General features: G+C 40.4%; 1 protein-coding gene across 1 annotated transcript in view; it reads right to left on the reverse strand.

Annotated features, from left to right (window-relative positions):
- Positions 1-20,083, reverse strand: part of LOC121678330 (gamma-aminobutyric acid receptor subunit gamma-3) — a 113,216-nt gene that overhangs the window by 59,540 nt on the left and 33,593 nt on the right. The window lies entirely within an intron of this gene.

A 20,083-nucleotide genomic window follows, 5' to 3' on the forward strand; every position in this document is an offset into this window, starting at 1 on the left:
AGGGTGTGTGTGTATGTGTGTGTGTGTGTGTGTTTGTGTTATGTGTGTACTGTATGTGTGAAGTATTTCCTCTGACTGCTTTGCAGTGTTTCTGCAAAGTAAAGATACAGGCCCAGCCACAGCTCAATGAAGAGGAATGAAATGAATGCATAATGATGATACACCCGGAGTGCATGTCCTGCACAGCATTTTACTTGCAGCAATCATTCCATTTGAGAAATAACAGCACAGAATGTCTTTGATGTTCATCTGTGTTGTAAATGGCATCAGTCCAAATTACCGGCAATAGCTTTCAGTGTATTTTTTAAGAAACTCCTTATATTGCAATACTTACTTCTGTCTTGCAAGCTTCTATACCTATGATTACACCCAGTTTGTAGACTTTTACACAGTTGACTGAACATTGGACTGTACCACTTTATATGACAGTGCTTTTGTGTTGTAATTATACCATTAAGTACAGCGTTGCACACTCATAATTAACATTTAAAAGCACAATTATACTTATACGGACTCTGACTCTAACTCAAATTGTATCCTCAAACCTCACCTTACAGTTGGTATGTACACAGTATCAATATAATGTACTCAACAATAGATTGCAGTGTACTAGATTTTAATTACAATGTGCAATTACAATGTAACAGACAAATACAAACTGTTATCTGTTGCAGGTAGTGGCAGGCCGCATTGATAAAAAGCCCAAAATGCTTGGCTTGCTGCTTTGCAGTAGGTCAGGTGGGCTTAAAGACTTTGAAGGGAGGTTTCCCTTGAGTGATCATTCAGAGAGCAGCGCCTTCCAGTGTATCGGGCGTATGAGCTTTGTGACATATGGCTTTATCAGATGTGTGACTCAGCAGAAAATTAACGTGCCATATGAGACTGAGCTCATGCTGTGAATGACTGGAATGAGAGTTTGACAGTCTGTGCCGGTTCAGCAGATTTCCAGTCAGCTGGATGACTCAGTATCTACTGAAAAATCTTACACAACCAACTCTCCAGCCTTCCACGAAAAGAAAAGAGATTCCAATTCCATAATATAATCGCTGGTGTGCATTCAGGAATTTAGGTATCTCCATATCTCCATCTCTACAGTTCTGACATTTTGTATGTTTACACTTGCATAGTCGTGTTTTGACACTTCTTTAGTGTGCATTCTGAACTGAATTTGTTTATTAGTTAGATTTAAGTCGGTATGATAAAGTACACCCTAAGGTAGGTTGCTAACCATATTTTACTATACAAAAAACAAGGACATAGTCCTTCACTAAAAGACAACCTCAAAGAAGATCTCCACTGAAAAATAACATTTTTGTCTGGGCCTTTAGTCAATGCCTAGGAAACCACATGCACAGCGATTATACTTTTCAATATCAGGAGATATAGAGAATGTTTGGTAACACTTTACTTGACGGTTGAGTTCATAACACATTCATAGCAGCTGTCATAAACTGCACATAAAGCATTCATGACTGTTTCATGAGACATGACTCAACATTCATACCAAACCTTTCATGAATGTGGAAGACAGAACGATGACATCTTGTCAAAATAAAAGTCCAACATCATATTTGTGTAACATGGATACCATTCATTTAATCTCTCCAGCCTTTGTAAATATTTCATGAATATCTTATTAAGTCTACATCAAATGTCACTTTACTATACAAGTTGTGAAGTATTCGTAATCACGTAATCATGGATCTTCTCCAACACACATCCTCTACATACTTACAGCACACTGCCCCCACCTACCCACACACACACTGCACACAAACACACACAGTCACTGCTCCACTCCCCTCCCGCCCACACACACATCTTCACTGTCATCACTCACATACATCATACATACAGTACTCTGTTTGAAATAGTCCCTTCACTGCCCCCTCCCCCTCTCCCCTACATACACAGCACATTATTTCATCAGGAAGCTTCTCCAACACACATATTGCACACTGCCCTCTCCTCCCTTGGTAAGGGAGTTTTTCCTTGCCCCTGTTGCTCTTGGGTGCTCCTTGTTGGTGCCCCCCCCCATCCCAATCCTACCCCACCTTTCTTATGCAGCCCTTGCCACTTAATCTACTAAACCCCTCTTCTACTGCACTTTTTACCCCCCCCCCCATAAATGCACAAATAGGCTGACACCAGACATAATTTCACTGCATTTCTTACTTCCAGTAACTATATGCATGTGACAATAAACTTCCTTGTATCCTTGTATCCTTGTATCACTGAGTTTAACACTAAGAGGTAAACTAGCCTACATTCAGCTGACCCATATTTGTGTAACCTGGAACGGTTGGACATTGCCAGTAGCAAAAGATGAGAAATCATCTGCAAAGGTTACATCATAAAACAAATACATTTTTATGAAACAAAAATGATTTGCTTGACCATGTTCTGTATTTTTGACACTGGAGTAGCCCATTGACTCAGATGTGACGTGATCAGGTAACAGGTTTGGACCAAAAACGTTAATGCTGCTTTGCGACTTTTATTTTGACAAGCTCTCGTCGTTCTGTCTTCCACATTCATGAAAGGTTTGGTATGAATGTTGAGTCATGTCTCATGAAACAGTCATGAATGCTTTATGTGCAGTTTATGATAGCTGTTATGAATGTGTTATGAACTCACCCGTCAAGTAAAGTGTTACCGAATGTTTTAAAGCAGGAACCTGTAAGTAAAACTTAAAGTGGCTGGATTTTTATTAGAATTGCTATCACAAAAACAGTTGCCCAGAGAAGGAAGTAATAACGTCTGGGACTCTTAAGACTCAACAGTGAGATCTGCAATGGAGATTTCAACATGGCCACTCTTTCCTGCTTGAAGAGATACCGTCCCTGACTGCCAATTATTTTGTATGAGCACTGCATACTGTATGGAAGGCAAGGGCTGGACTTCTATGGAGGCTGCCTGGCAGACAGAAATAGGTCCAGTTAGAAGTCATTTTCAAACCCTCTATTTCATCCGCTCTGATTCTATATTATATTGTACTAATCCATGATACTGAAAGAACATTATTTGTACTTTTTAGTACGTGTAACACAAATGCTATTGGCTATTCAAACATATGATGTTGCAGGATAATTAACTCCACGTTTCACCGCCAACAACCCAGCATCCATTTCCCATTTGTGAACAATCTAATGGCGACGTGTCAAAGCCAAGCGTTGCAGTGCAGAGGCACGCGCTATGTAGTAATATGTGTGTGGAGCCCGAGAAAGCAATGAGCTGTTTGGCAACAGCTTCAGATGAAGCCCTAATGTGCGTGCTGCCTACCTCCATCTCGCTCGCTCTCCCTCCCGCACCCTTACTGAACTCACAGGCTCTGTGAGTGGACGGAAACAGCAGTGTAGGCTCTCGAGTTTCCCAGGAAGCATCAGTCTAAGCCAGCGTGCCTTGGCCTGGTGAGCGTTTAATTGGACGACATTTTTTGGAATCGTGATCCCTTTGAAATGGAAGAAAAGAAACATTGTGCATGTGCATTATGCCAAATCACAACTCAACGTGAGAGGGTAAATGTTTTGAAACAGAGTTATTGTCTTTGCCTTCTCTCAGTTTGTGTGTTTGTGTGTGTGTGTGTGTGTGTGTGTTTGTGTGTGTGTGTGTATGTGTGTGTGCGCGTCGTTATATTGGGGGGCTTTTTGGTCTTGAGAGTTAGTGATAAATTGCTGTGACTTTGATTTGTTGGGGAAAATGTCCAATGCCATGCCGGGGCCAATTTATCTCCCAGAAGGCTCTAAGGCAGAGATACTGATAAAACGTCCCCTCTCTCAGATCAATAGAGTGGTGTAACACAGGCAGCCGCACTTAGATCTCCACTGGCACCCAGCTGTCAACAAAGCTCTCATTTTTCACATTTTCTGGCGCAGGAAAGTGAGGTTTTGCACAGTCATCAAGTGCTATGGAAAAAAAAGATACACTTAGTGCTTTTAGGGAGGAGGGAGGAAGGGGACTAAACTTTTGTAAGAGTGAGGTTGATAAAGAAAACCAGTAATTTCCTGCTTCTACTTTCCCCATTCATTTAAATGAATAATTGATTTAATTGAATAATTGGCTTTAATCATCTGTAATTTCAGGATATGACTTGGAGGTCTTGGCGCTACTGTGTAAGCAGTAAGTGTAAGTGTGTAAACTTGATTTGTTTCATTTGCAGAAGTACACACAAGTATGTTTGTACTTCTGTGGCTTCCCCATACGACTTTTTCAGAACAATATCTGAGGCTCTGTTTAAAAAAAAAAAAAAAAAGTACATTGACTCAGTGCCAACCCTAAATTCTTGGTTTGTACTCAAGAGTAAGAAAAAGGATTGTAGTACTTTATCTGAGGAGCAGCAAAATGTGGAATGATTACTTAAAGGAGAATACAGTTCCTGATTTAAAGCTGCACCTGCTAAACTGATGTACATTTGGGTTAGGCTATTTGCTTTGGCTTTCTTTAAACACCATTGCTGCTATTTCCCACTGACTGAGAAAATCGCTGCTCTTTGAAAAAGGCATTTTCTCATCATGAGGACTTTCACAAAGAGGGTGTCGGTGGAGGAGAGAGTTTATTGGCTATTTGCTGTACATGATGATGAGGAGAAATCAAACATATGAGTCAATCCAAAATAGAATACCATAAAAGCACTACTGATGGTGATTGCCGTGACCTGATTCTGATACAAGACGTCATTCTTCTGTGCAAGCATTTGCTTTTTAGAAAAGCAAGCATTTCAGCAAGCATTTTGCTTTTTAGAAAAATATAATCACAGGATGTGTGTATTTCCAGACAAATACGGTATGCTTACACTGTAGAATCATATCAGTTTATATTTTAGGGCTCCTTGTATTCCTTGTACTGAGAGGAAGTACATACTTTTGCTGGCCATTTACTACATAACTTTAACATAACATTAATGCAGTGTAATTAGATAGATAGATAGATACTGTAGATAGATAGATACTTTATTGATCCCCAGGGGAAATTCAAGAAAATGATGTGCTTGTTTTAAGTGATTTGTTTTTCACTTTGATTACATACTACCTGGGGTCTCACTGGAGTGCCGAAGGGCTTTATTTTGGGTTATTCCATATTTTTGTCAGGTACCACGATGCTCAGTTGTGGGACTAAAATCCATTTGTTGTGTTCTGTAAAGCCTTTATGGTGTCTGAGGCTTTGTGCTGCCATCAAAGAAATGCAAGGACCTTTGAAAGACAGTGGTGATTAAAAAACCTTTCCCTCCAGTGCTACTGATGTTGGTGGCTACTGCACTTTCTTTTTAGTTCTTCCTACCTAAAATGAGAGCTGAGCGTTAATGGACTAAAGTGTATAAGCGTGCAAGTACAATATATTGACCTTCGATGATGAAAAAATAGGTCTTTCACAACCTTAATCTCTCAGCCTTACATATAACCAAACAGTTTGACAGCCTTCAACTACTGTAAGTCTCTTCCCATCTGTTTGTCTGAACGTCTGTCTGTCTGCCTGTTCCTGTCTACAGGTCTGCCTGTCCATCCTGTTTCCTTATTCTAGGAACTGGACAGATGGGTCTCTGTTCCCTTTAAAGAAATCGCTGAATAACAAAGACTCTGGCTCTCTAGGGAGAATTGAGATCCATCATCCGACCCCCCGCCACCAACCCAGTACTGAATTCCAACTCAGCTACAGTGCTAGCTTGTTACAGGAACACTGAAAACAATGAGGTCACATTCTTTCATCTTCAAAGGGTTATATAACTTTGAAATAGGTGAAGGGACACCACAATTAGAATATCATGCTGACTAACCACACACATAAGAGGCACTTGGGAACAAAATTGATGGCAGGGCCATCAACGTATTCAAGATGTATAGTGCTAGTCCAAAGGTATATAGTAACTGTCAAATAGATGACATCCGTTACATTTATTCAAGGTTACTTACAGTACTAATGTACAAGCTTAATTTCAGGCTTGATTTGTACATATTTGTGTAACTGGGCCCATTATGATAAATGTACTACTTATATTATTTACAAAAGAAATATTAGGAATGCATCACAATCTACCAGGACATCTAGATGGTCTCAATAAGTTACCACACTTCAGTGTGTGTGTGTGTGTGCATCAGAGCTCCACTCCACATCAGCCTCGACCAGGCACTGAGAGGCCCGTTTGTTGTCTCCTGTTCCCCTCACGCTCCCTGCGATGTGTGTGGGTGCTTTGCTGGTGTAGCAAACACATCTCATCCCATTCAACCCCCTCCGCACTCCCCCTGGCTCCTTAATGTCAGGAGACATCACTAATTCTCTTCGCTAGCAACTCCGCCTAAGCAATCTACTTCCCTACACACTCTTCCTCCAATTTCTTTTTAAACAACTTCTCCAAAGGTTACTTTCCTGTAATATGTCCTCTTAAAACAAAGAAACAAACAAAAAAACAAATCACCAAATCACATACAATAAATGTCCTGTTTGACTGTTCTGTTATTTAGGTCAGTCCAAATTTGGAACACATCATCTAATGCTAAAAATGTATTAGTGGACAGAAAGCAATGTGAGACCTGTCAGGCATGAAAACAAATACTGTGTATATCTGAAGTGCAGACATAAGAGGACATAATGAGGGGCCGAGGTACTGTAGTGGTTGACCTGTTGAGACTAATTTTTACTCCAATAGCTAAGGCTGGCATAAAACGTTTATTGCAAGGTATGGTATTTACCACGGCCCTCTAAATGTTCAACAAACACCTCAAACTCATGACCACTTAAATATCATATCTGCTATTAGCATAACTTCTGAAAAAACACCCCTGGTTAGAGACTGCAAACTGACTCACACATGCAAACTGACTCCTACAACTCAGATTATCTGGCCAAAATTACTTCTTATTCTGAATTCCCCAGTGAATGGATCATTATGTTTGGTAATGGTTAGCCTAAGGTAAGCATGGTCATCGTGAAGGACACAAAGGAGAAACTCTTTCTCTAATCAAAATATCCTGCACATTTGCATACAAGGTCAAACACTCTCCATAGCACTGGATATTGGTCCTGCTTTATTGAAATGCACCTATTTTTTTTAAAAACTTATCTGAAGTAGAATCTTTCATCTAACAGACATACTTAAAAGGATAATTATTTGGCAAACTATTCTGCTAAGCCTCACAAGCAGGAACTCAAACTATGTAGCATATTTGCAACGCTAGGCGACCGCTGTAATAGGATCCTCTGAGTGGCTGGTGACCAAATGAGCAGGCAGACCAGTGGCTGTGGGAGGACGTGTGCCCCCAGGGCTTTCACAGATGGCATAATGGCCCTGTCTGCGAGCAACTGAGCCAGCCACTCTGACAGCCTAACACACTGCGGCCAGCTTGGCCTTCAGACTACACCAAACCCTACAACTAGCCTCTAGCCGCCACACAAAGAATGCCTAAGACCTGCACCAGGGAGACATATGCCAGTTCTAATAGGACAGCAAATTGCTCCTGTGCCTATGGTCTTGTTAGAATGGGAGAGATGATTGCATCTCAACACATGCAATCTTGTCTTGGTTTGTGCAAATCTGTTAGGTGTAGGCCTACTAAGGCCTAGTCCACACGTACCAAACCGATCTTTTTTCCTCCGTCTTCCCTGGAACCGTATCAAGAATATTTGCGTCCAAACGGATCCATCTCAACACGACTCAACACGTTACTTCATATCCCAGGCCTATAGGTGGCACTGTTTCTTTACAGAAATTGACCAAATCTTGCGCTGTAGGCTATCAGGTCAGGTCTACGGAGAGGCTATACAAACAGACAGAATAGGCTACGACGAAATGGCTAGTGCAAGGAAACCAGAATTGTTTATGTGGACTTATAGTGAACTGTCAACTGTAGTCAACTGTAAAACTAATAAACTTATTTTTTACGGTTTGTGAAGGGTGCAGTCCCGTTCTTTATTTGGCTAACGCAGGTAAAAATAATCTCTTTTACTCTCTTTGGTTATAGGATAGTCCGCGATTCACATTATACTGTAGTACAGCGGGTAACCATGAAACCATTGTGCACTTTTTGAAAGAAACATGAAACTTCTACCATAGTTAGGTTATACCATGAGGTTTATTTTCAGATTGGGAGGGAAGTCAAATTTGACCTCTGAGGCCCGGGAGAGGTCAAATCCAAGATGGCCGCCAATAATATTCAAAAGTGCCTCACGTTGGAACCAAACACAGTAGAAAAACACTTAAGGTGTCATTTCCCACTAACTTTTGGGTGCCCATTCTGTATCTGATAACTTTGAAACCACCAGAGTTCAAGAAAATGTATTTATGTAAAGGTCAAGGTAAACAAAACATCAAAATATTAATTTTTTATGTATCCCAATTCATTTCTTTGTTGTCGCTGTATTATTCAGTTATTAGTTGTTATTTCATGAGATTTGTGGCTAATTTAATTTCTTCACAGCACATCCACAGGTGACCCCCCTAGACCATTTTCACAGACCACCTGCAATACCACCGCTGGTTGAAAAAACCCTGCTTTAGAGAGTTGTTGCTACAGGCCACAATACGCACAATGTAGAGAACACTTCAACCGACATATTCTAACAGGTAAACAGAATGACTATGAACAAACAATATTATTACATAATTACATAATATTATTCATGTTGCAAATTAATTTAACCATAGCCAGGAAGGAGATTTCCTTGGTAGCTAGCTTTTGAGGTAAAAATCATGGACATTGATCAAAATAATTATCCTAGCTAAACTAGAAGATAGTCTGGAACATTTATGTGAGCTGAAGCTAGTTTAATGATTGAACAGAGTATATTGTAGATATGTCAGCTTGGTAATGTGAAATTTGTTATGGCTGAAATAGGTAATGTTAACAGAGTAGCCTAGTTAAAGGGACACCAGGTAACGTTTTTGTGTTAATTACTCATCTTCGTAAGTCGGTATATGGTTAAATGACTCGTTACAGGGCGAGTGAAGACTCTATCGCCCGCCCCTATTGCCTGTAGGAAGAATATCCTGCTTGCAAGTTTAGTGTATCCTACCCGCCGACCGAAGCAGGCAGGCTAATGAAACGCTAGAGTTTGTTGCAAACGTGTGTATGGCATGGCACGTGAGCCGGCGAAGAAGCAGCGAAAACCCTTGACAGAAGATGCTAAGAAAAGGAAAAGAGCTTCAGACCGAGCGAGGGGGAGTTTCGTAGAGAAAAAGCAGCAGGCTTGCCTGGTGTCCCTTTAAATAGCCGGTCAACCGGGCTTGAACACATTTGTAGCTAGCATGTTAATATAAGGCTGTGTCTTTAATTACTACTTAATTAATCACTTCTTACTGTTAAGACTATCAATTGGGAGATTGTGAGGGCAGGTTTTGTGGTGGACTGATGCTCAATGTTTGTACCATCAAGTACCATGTTGATGAAGGCCAAGAGAGATGGTGGCACAGCCCTCTGCTGGCAGTTTTCTTTGAATGACCCATCAAAAGAGAAAGATGAATTAAGGATCTCTTTGCGCACTACTTGTGCTGCTCGCATTAAGTGCATGGCATCACTGTCAGTTTGACAGGCTATCATGAGAGCTGGTCCAATGTCCTTCTCAAAACTCAGGAGTGTGTCTCTTCCGCGTAAATGTGCCCTCAGATGTGGAAGCTCAGAAAGTTCTTTCAGTCTGGTGGTGTGAATCCGTTCACCTACAGTAAGACCAAGTTGTTCCTCACATTTCTGTCAGTGTAGGTGCATGCATTATGGAAACCTGAATAACCTGCAGCAGGCTCATTGCAAAAGGAGCAAGTAGGTTCTGTGGACGGTGAATGGCTGTGGGCAGATCGTGTGTGTATAGACACAAAGGGACACAAGGCTAAGTGGCACAAGAGATGTCGGCTAAAACTCAACAAAAAAGCATTTGATGAGCTAAGTCGGGGGAAAGTAACTACAGCACAACAACAAAATACCTCGACTGTACACACAAGATCTGCCCCCAGCAATTCACCGTCCACAGAGCGGTGTCCTACGGGCACATAGTGCACTTACAGTAGGACGGGCCCTAAGTGCACTATGCACCACAGAGATGACCTGGCTGGCAAAAAAACTGTAACTGATGAGTTTGAAAGAATGCAATGTGATAAAAGCAAGCCATGTGCGAGATGAGCATTCAGTACCTGCGGAATCAATAGGTCTGATTCTCCAAGCAAATCATTAACACCTCATTTGATGAAGTGAGGGTGTTAATTAATGCCGTGACACAGACTCAAACTCAGCGCCTGTCCACACGGAGACACTTTTTAGGTTAAACGCAGAGGTTTTGCTTCGTCTTGGCCGAGCGTCCAAACGAATCCTGTAAACGCACTGCCCGAAACCGCACTTTTTTGAAACCTGGTCCCAGAGTGGAAAAATCTGAAACCGTAGCCCGTTTGAGTTCGTTTAGACAGCGAAACCGCACATCCTGCTTGCATATCGATGATGTCATCGCCACACCTCAGCTGCCCTGGACTTGCACTTATAGTATTGCCTAACAATACTAGATTTCATACATGACATTATCTACGATTACACTCCGTAAGATAAATATCACAACTGGTGCTGCGCAGCGCCGATAGCTTATGACTTAGTGGACTGAACACTGTTTTTCCCGGTGTTTTTTTATGCATTCTAGCTACTGTCAGTGACGCGAGAGAACTTAAGTTATTAGGAAAGTGCGGTGTAAGTTTAGGCTACATTAATTTGTGCGTAGTGCCAGTGTCATTCATTTATTTTACATGTCTTACAACATATATACATGCATTCACAGTCGAGTGAAATCAGATATAAGCATACAAAGACGCTTAGAACTCACGTTAAGCCGATGGTTGCACACTGAATGCGAATGCGCGATTTGATGCTGGCAAAAGTATTGACTGTTACTAAGGAAGGTTTTATAGCAATATTATAAATGTGGCGCCAGAATAGCCTAGAACTTGGGTAAGCCTTGCGTTTAGTAGCCTAATTGCGGTGATAGCCAAAACTAATGTGAATCACGGACTATCCTACAACCAAAGAAAGTAAAGGTGATTAGTAGGCCTACCTGTGTTAGCCAAATAAAGGACGGGACTGCACCCTTCACAAACCGTAAAATAAAGTTTATTAGTTTTACAGTTGACTACAGTTGACAGTTCACCATCAGTCCACACAAACAATTCTGGTTTCCTTGCACTAGCCATTTCGTCGTAGCCTATTCTGTCTGTTTGTAAAGCGCAAGTTTTGGTCAATTTCTGTAAAGAAACAGTGCCATCTATAGGCCTGGGGTATGAAGTAACGTGATGAGTCGTGTTGAGATGGATCCGTTTGGATGCAAATATTCTTGATACGGTTCCAGGGAAGACGGAGGAAAAAAAGATCGGTTTGGTACGTGTGGACTAGGCCTCAGACACAGAGTCTAGTTGAGAACATACATAGAGTCTAGTTGAGAGAGTCTAGTTGAGAACATACATAGAGTATTTGTTATCATATTGTTTATTGACAAAAAGGGTCAGAATTCTATCTTTGTGTTAGTACCTCATTTATTTCCAACAAAAGGGAAAGGAAAATTCTAAGAGCAAAATTCTGGTCAAGAGGTTTGGGTTTTTGTTTAACGTCGTCATCTTTAGTGGCCTTTCTCCTGAATCATAGATCAAAGGCAGGCCTCATATATAAAAAAAGGCTGTTAATGGGAGGTATGATTATAATTGAAACCTGTGTGAAAATGCACACCTGTTGTGTCAAGTCTCAGCAGAAAGGAAGAGATTACAAATGAATAAATAAATAAACCACATTCAGTCATATAGGGATGGCAGGGAGGATTATCATTCATTTTTGAAAACAAAGGCTACTGAGACTACTGACGCATGAGTTGGGAAAAATACATGTTTCATTAGTTTCAATATTCAAATAGCTATTTTACTGTACTATCCCACAATATGTGAGAGAGTAGTATGTTGTACAAATACTTCTATTTGATAAGGTCAGTTCAAATAGGGGTTACTTTTCTTCTTACTCTGCATCCAGACCTTTCCTTAACTGGATAGAAATCTAATTGGAGACTTAACCAGCATGCTGCCAATCAGCTTCTTAATAAGAGTATGCTAATTGCTACAAAGAGATACTGAAGATGATCTATATATCAAGCCGTAGCTCCTATGATGGAAATGAATACTGTTAATGGATACTTTCAAAAAGCATCATTAGCATATACATTCAATTTATAAAAGTATCACGTTATAGACCTGAAAAAAAAACGTAATTAAATACCAACAAAATGGCCATAAATGGCTGATGGCCAAAGACCCTGTTTTTTTTTTCATTAATACTATAATTTGTTTGTTATAAAAATGCCAAGTCTATTTTTAATTAGATTCCCACAATGACTAAATGGATGGGTCTGTTAAATAGCAGTGACGACAGGGCCTCTGTTATTGTGTTAGCTAACATTTCAAGTCTCTTGCCGAAATTTCTCTTGAATTTTTATCCTTAAAACAAGACCTGAGACCTTGTTTTGTTTGTTGCTATTAATTATTTCCTCTCTTTATTACGATACTTGTAAGCATTTCAAGAGACTGTTCCCTCTGTACACTGCTGTGAAGTACTCAGCAAGAAAGAATGCCAGAGGACAAGCCTCTATCACTGCATGCAGAGGACCACATGAACAAAAAGGCAGAACTGGGCATTAATGATCATGTTAACCACCAGAAGACAGTTTGTGAAGTTCTGCTGACCTGCACACTGAAAAGAGTTCAGTGCTTGGATGGACATCATGGGATATTCATGTAAGTTCAGTGAGGTGTTAAATTATGTACAGAAATTTTGTTTTAAAAGCTTTAAAAGCTCAAACTTCTTACTACTTAAGTACATAGTACAAGTCAACACTCAACATCAGCAACATGAAATCAAATAATAATGTACTGAAACTTTCCTACAGTCTGAAAACATACCGTAAAGACCATAAACGAATGGCATGTATAAGCATTAGGTATGAAATATCAATGTTCAGTATTGACAAAGATTCTTTAATATTCTTTGGCTTTATCAACTGTCTGGTATTGATTTTCTTTATTAATCAAACACTAAAGCCTTAGGTGTAGGCAAAGGGTTGTTTAATATAGCATCAGACCTACTGATATGAAAACTGCAATGAATTACGATTCACAGGGGGCCCATTTGGGGCCATATAACTTACTCAACAATAGGGGTAATGTCAGGCTGTGTCTCGTTACAGGAGTGGAGACTGTTTTATAGATCAATTTTGATTGAAACAGTAGTGGTAAAAATGGGCAATAAACCACTGTGCCTCATGCAAAACAGCAGTAAACAACCACTTCATCATGCCAGGCAAATGAGGAACCTGGTACTGCAACACAAAATATAAGTATGTCTGATAATATAGCTCTTAGGATTGATATTGATATTTTTAGTTGCCTGTTGCTCTTTTTATGTCTGATAAGCATTGGAGTATGTTCCTCTTTGCTTCATGTTGACCAGACTGCTTGTGATGAATGAGAGACAACTCAGCCAACCATTGTCAGTGCTTAATGCTTTTGGAAAGATATCGAATCTCGGATGAGAAAAAGAGATTAAGAGGAACTGCTTGCAAATTATTATTGTTGATATTTTTCTCCTGTTTCCTATTTTCTCTGAAGGAAACGTGTGACCTCACAGCCTTCATAGTACACACTTGGTTATTACAATGTGTTTGTTGACTTTGTCTGATGATAATAACAATGGCAATGATTGAATCATTGTAATTATTCTTATTGTTGTTTTGTTGAAAGGGGTTTTATGGAAGTGCTTCTTGTGACTGTTTCCTGTTGTTGTCAAATACTAAGAGAGATTACGAAAGAAGACGGATCAGGGCTGGCTGGTTAGCTTGTTGTCTTTAGTAGATATCTGGGCAGCAGAGCAGAGGCGATCTTGACATCGTGTCAAAACAGTTATTTCCTCACATTCCTTTACTGTATTTCCAGATAAATGTTCAGTTACCTGGTGATTGTAACTACCCCAGGGTCAGAAATACAGCACTATTACTGATCACTATCACTAAGACAGGACAATAAATAAATATCGGAACCATGTGATTGACGGCACAATTGACTTCCTCTACAGTGTAAGGCTTTACAGACTACCAGTCCATAAAACGCCACATCCTTGATGACTATGTCCCATGTATATTTCTTCCCTCCACTGGCGTAGCAATTTAGCAGCCTTTCATGGAGTTCCTGGACCACTCAGTCATCCCCAGCCCACAGAGCCTCCTAAGCAGCCATGATTAGTACTGGAGGATGGGGGCGACGCAGTGCCGGTGCGGGGGCTGTTCTCTTCAGGCCCCACAGGAACCGCACAATGGGGCAGCGGCCCAGATCTCTCAAGTGTACCTGGCTTTCTCTCTTTTCTCCTTTTCACTATTCTTTTCCTTTTTCTTTCTTTTTTTCTTTTTTTACCGCGGGTCTATGCTGGCCTGAGATGTTTTGAACCCACACAAGATAGAAGTAGCGTGGGAGGGGAACACCATAGGACTTCCATGTGCCTTAAAAACATTCACATAATGCCACACACTGACATGTTTTCAAAGCCTGTTAAATGTTGTGTTGCAGAGAACACTCCACTATTAGTAGTCTCTCAAGCCTTTTCATTCTTCTTAAAGCATTAGGGAAAGGCTGATTATATGACTCACTTTTATGCCCTCGAATATCTTACGCCACTAAAAATGAGGAAACTGCTGCCAAGTTGGAAACTAATGGGCTGACAAAATTCTCCATTACAGAGATCTGAGATAGTTTTCATGTGCTGTATTTCTTTATGGAATTCTCCTCAAGAATATATCAGTTAATCCACTTCTGCGTTTCCTGATTGTTAATAATGTTGCTGATCATCTCACGCCATTTATTCAAACAAATCACTCCCAGGAGTTCTGTGATGTTCATGAAGTAGTCTATAATGTTTGCATTCCCCATATGAGGGTAGTGTTGTGATCCTAATCACTCTGTCTAATTACGCAATTGCAGAATAAAATTAATATAAAACCATTAGGATGTCCCTGTGGGAACAGCAGCAATAACATAGACACACCAGGCCCAGACACAAATGTTCAAGTCGCCTGCTCCATACAATCCACAAGGCAAACCTCTCCTTTCTTGTTCATGTAAATCAATCTTGTGAAAGTGTGCCAAATGGAAAAGGTCTGTGGCAGAGCAGGCTGCGTGTCGTTGTGTCTGAACTTAGGGGCGCTTCTGTGATCCACGCTGACAGGAGTTTGGCTGGAGGACGCAAAAATGAATTTGTGAAATAAATTTGTTTGCGTGTCGCGTCCCGTCATCTCCCAGGTGAACTGGCGAACAACTCCTGGGGGGGCTTGGCAGCGTGGTGCAAATGCCCACTGCTGCGCCGCCAGCATATCCTTGGCTACGTGTGGTTGCCTAGGACACCAAGTCACCTAGGCGTTTAAAAATAGCCCCCTCAGCACAGCGGCGGGTTGAAGGGAGCCATTTCAAATACAGTCCCGGGTAATGGGAGCAAAGCTCACCATCATCTAATTGTGAGTCATTCATAACAGTGAATAGTTTACCGCTGTGCTGAAAGTGCCCATCACAGAAGTGGCTGCAAGTAGTGCATGACCACACTCCAATAAAGAGAAGATAAATAAGATAGGAGGGCATGAATGCTATGCTAAGTTTTTTTTATTTTTCGTACGTGATACAGCATTCTTGTTCTTGTACCTTTCTTTCTGTAAAGAATTACTTTGTAATAATTAGTCACTGATGAACTGTCACAAAACCACAAAAACACACGAAACAAACTCGATGCTGATTCAAGATCAGTAAATCAGTCTGTAAGTTACTAACTCTCCGGGGAAAATAATCAAAGCTCTGAAATGGATTAAAGTCCATCAAGGTAATGTACCTTTGAGGACCGCCATCCATTTCCTTGTGTACGAAGCCCACGGACAACCCTGGCCTGCCGTGCCCATGTGCTGTGTAACTACTGCGCTCTGTCACTGTCTGTACTTCAAAGGTCAGCAGGGTTAAAATACTCCTGTTCCCCAAGAGGTCCTATTAAGAGGATCGCGTTGATCATTCTGCTTAGGATATTCACCTCCAAACCGCTACATTTGTGATGAATGAATAAATAGGGGCATCACATTGCAACATATCACATTACTTTCCGTTTTATGGAGGTTGTTTACTATTCCCCAAAACTTATTGTTTACATCACAGTGCTATGAACCATGGGTAATTCCCTCAGGCAAAGTCTGCAGAAATGCAAACTTGTAGAAGGTGTGGATACTGGGGTAAGCGTGTGTGCAAGAGAGCCCTATTGGACTTTACAATTTCACAGTGGGACAGCCCCATGCCCTCACAGTGGGAACATTCTTCAGTGTCCGTGAGTCTATGGACATTTGGATTAGGCTTTGAGTTGGCTTTGAATCTATTATGCTTTTTAGTTAACGCCATATTAGTTTAAAATGTGTGAAATGGCAAAGTGAAACATTTTTTTGTCTAAGTTTAATCTTGATATATAGCGAAAATGTTGCCAATGTAACCTAAAGTAAGCGCCTCTCTTTCTCCCTCCCTCTTAAACACGTCCCTGTTCCATACGTTCCAACAGTAAGTAGGCCTAGCTAACTGCCAGCAATCAGCATAGAAAAGTAGCTTACTTCACATGTTAGGCTTATGTATAATATGATATAGCATTGATGGTCCTAAACCCTCCTAAAACCCATTGCGCTGTCGCGCTTGTCAAAGTTTGGCAGTGACGTCGGCGGCAGCGTTTGATTGATTTATTAGTTCACTTTTTCAACATTATTGGGTCCCTGGAGATGTGACAGGTCAGGACAGGTGTAACTTGAACTGTGATGTAGCTTAGGCTACCTAATATTTTAGGCATATTGAAACAATAATAGGCTATTTTATAATAGGTCTACTTGAAATACATTTATTTTTATTCGTATACATTTCATCTTATTCTATAAACCGTTCAGATGTAGGCTATGTGGCTTGAATGAATGCAATGTCTATTTGTTTGTTACAAATAAAACTCCAGCAGTTCATAACTAGCCTATTGTAGCTTATTTTAAAATGAAAACATGGGTAAATCATCATGAATTTGTATGATTTGGCTGTGACTTGACTTGACTTGCTTGACCCAAGCTATGACTTGACTTGACTTGCTTGACTGTCACAAAAAATGACATGGACTTGCTTGAGACTTGAAGGTTAAGACTTGAGACTTGCTTGTGACTTGCACATGTGTGACTTACTCCCACCTCTGGGGGTTATATATTATTGGGGGGGCCCAGAATCATTGTCTTCCATAGGGCCCAAATTTTCTAGCAGCGCCCCTTTTAGGCCTACAAGGAAATCAGGGTCTGCCCCACTAGGTCAGATACGGGCAACATACACAAGTTAGCCTCTGTACACGGATCAGATAGAGGACACAACCCACACTGACTGGCAGTTCTGTCAGAGTTCAGTTTTTTGTTCTTTTCACTCTAGTGGAGATCACAGGAATGATGTCGGCTGACAGCCCCTGTCGATGAGGGCTAATGGGAGCTTAGTGTTAGTGGTGAAATGGAGGAGAAAGGGGAGGAGGTGGGAAGCTTGGCTACGCTGAAGCGAATGATGTGAAGAGATAATGAAGGTTTTTAAATCTCCTGGAATTCAGTGGGGTGAGTGACAGCTGTTAATCATCCACATGGACTCTTCCCAAACTTTGTGTGGAAAACATAATCTATCCTGTCCTGTCTTCTCTTACCTCAGCATTACAGAATTGCCACTTATCTCAAACAGAAGGCATGACAGAGCCATTAGGAGCATCTCACTGCTATTTTTGTTAACGTTTGCCTGACATCAAAAGCGGTGTTTTAAGTCTACACAATGTTTTATTGTGAGATCGCTGTGATTTTCTGAAAATCAACTGCTTTGGTGTGGCAGATAAGACAAAGCTCACACCACTGTGTTAAAAGATGCTATGTTTAGTAGAGGATAATATTTACTCTCTGTCTATATCTGTGCCTATGACCATTGTCTTGATGTATCTATTTATGCTGTATTGTACATAAATTTACATAGCGTGATCAAAATGCCTTCATTTTATAAGAAATAGCCTGCAGTCGTAGAAGAAATTAAATAATAAAAGACTTGGAATTGAATGAGAGAATGCTTTTAAAGCACATGTTACGAGCAAAAAAAAAAAAGCCAACTTGAAAATGAATTTTTTATAGCTTGCGAATTATAGGACGCTACGCCGACTTCTGTCCTCTAAAGAACCGTACACACCTCTCCTTATTTTCTTTCAAAAATGCAATTTTCTTAATTGTACTTCCAGTGTGAGGGTGAATAACTGCTAATGCTACCATTGTTTTTGTTTTGTTCATCACCATCGGAGATGACAGTTCCTGTACCCATGGGAGAGGCATGTTTCCTCTTGACAGGCTCTCATGACAGGTGTCATTTATCAGCCTGGCTACCAGCCTGCTGAGCTTTGTGACTGGCTGACAATCAGCTGTGAAGAGCACAGGACACAACACTGTTGGGTGCCATCCATCAGTGAGCCCACCCCCTCCCCTCCTCCTCCTCATAACGTCAAGGCCATATCGATTGAAGATGATACAGATACAGCACTGGCTTATTTCAGGAAACTGATACTAGGTGTTGACGTGGGTGGCTAAGTCATTATGCCTTATCTTTACGTGTCAATTTATTTTTCCGGGATGATAGGAAGCCTATGTCACTGTATATCACTGTAAAACAGCTGCCCAGGCAGAATCACATAAAATGGCTGAAATGTTTATTGTACATTCATTTTCACAATGTATATACAATATATTATCTATACATGGATCAATACCTGACACTGTACATCAACATCCACAAGAAAGTGCAAGAGGGTAACTTGGTGGTGAAACCATAGTTGTGGTGTTAAGATGATTTAGGTATAGGCTACTTTAATAGTTTTAGTCATGGAATCATGGAAGATGTTTTTGACAACTGAAAATATTTACCGTACCTGTTTGTAATAAAAAAGAGGGTATTCTGGAGTCATTTTGTTGCAAAGATTAATGCTGAGTCTGTTTGATGATAGAACTGTGGACACTGAGCCTCAGTACAAAACCAAATGCTTACTAGGCTACCTATATTATATTAAAGTACAGTAGTTGCATGTAACAACATCCACTAGCATTTAAAACCGCAGTCTGCAGTACTGCAGTGCAAATTCTAAATGTCAGTTTGCTTAATGCATTCTCTGTAAGCGTCTTTGAGTGTCTTAAATGCATTATTATTATTATCCCGAAAACAAGGCCCCGTTGCTCTGATGTCCTAAAGTCGCAGTCTAGCCCAAGTTACTATGTAAGAAATCTCCAGTCTTTTATTTAGATATTTGCTAACTGAATTAGATTTTCAATTGTGAATACTGGCTGTACCATTGTTGTCAGAGAAGCAAGCCAGTATTTGTAATTAACATGTTCCCTTAATCTCTGATCACATATTGTGGTCACTTTATGATTCATTACAAATACTTACATACAATACCTTAAAACCCTCTGTGTGGCATAGACAGTTCCTCTATATTTAAAAGGGATTTAGGAACAACCAGTGTGTGCACTGCTTCTAAGCTACCATCATACAGTATATCCCAATAAGACCATAAGGTATTGCTAATAGTAAATGGAAGTCAACTTGTAACTATACACAATAATGGGCCAAACATCTAAAGGTTTTTGTCACATCTTTTTGTCAGAGTTCCTATAGGGAAAAACACTATGTTGTGGACTTTCTGTGTATCATTTCCTTTTTAGCACTTAGTTGTGGATATGGTGGCTGCCACCCACTGCAAGTCCTCCATAATCCTGCAGCTAATAACAAAATAGCATTTCTATCTGGTTTCAATGAGAGATTAACTGCTTTTCACCTGTTGAAAGACTTCATTTTCAGGATGTCTTCTAAAACATAATATGGGCCATTTGCGGCATGGTTTAGTTGTGTGGTTGTTTAGGTGTGTGGATCAACTTTGCAATTCAGAGATAATTTTGGCTAAGAAGACTTATGCAATTGATTTGAATGATTCAACAAACACAAATACAGATACTGACTGTTCTAAACCATCTTTCTTTTAAGCAACAATTAGCT

Source organism: Alosa sapidissima, chromosome 12 (assembly GCF_018492685.1).
Source record: "Alosa sapidissima isolate fAloSap1 chromosome 12, fAloSap1.pri, whole genome shotgun sequence".
Taxonomy (NCBI): Eukaryota; Metazoa; Chordata; class Actinopteri; order Clupeiformes; family Clupeidae; genus Alosa; species Alosa sapidissima.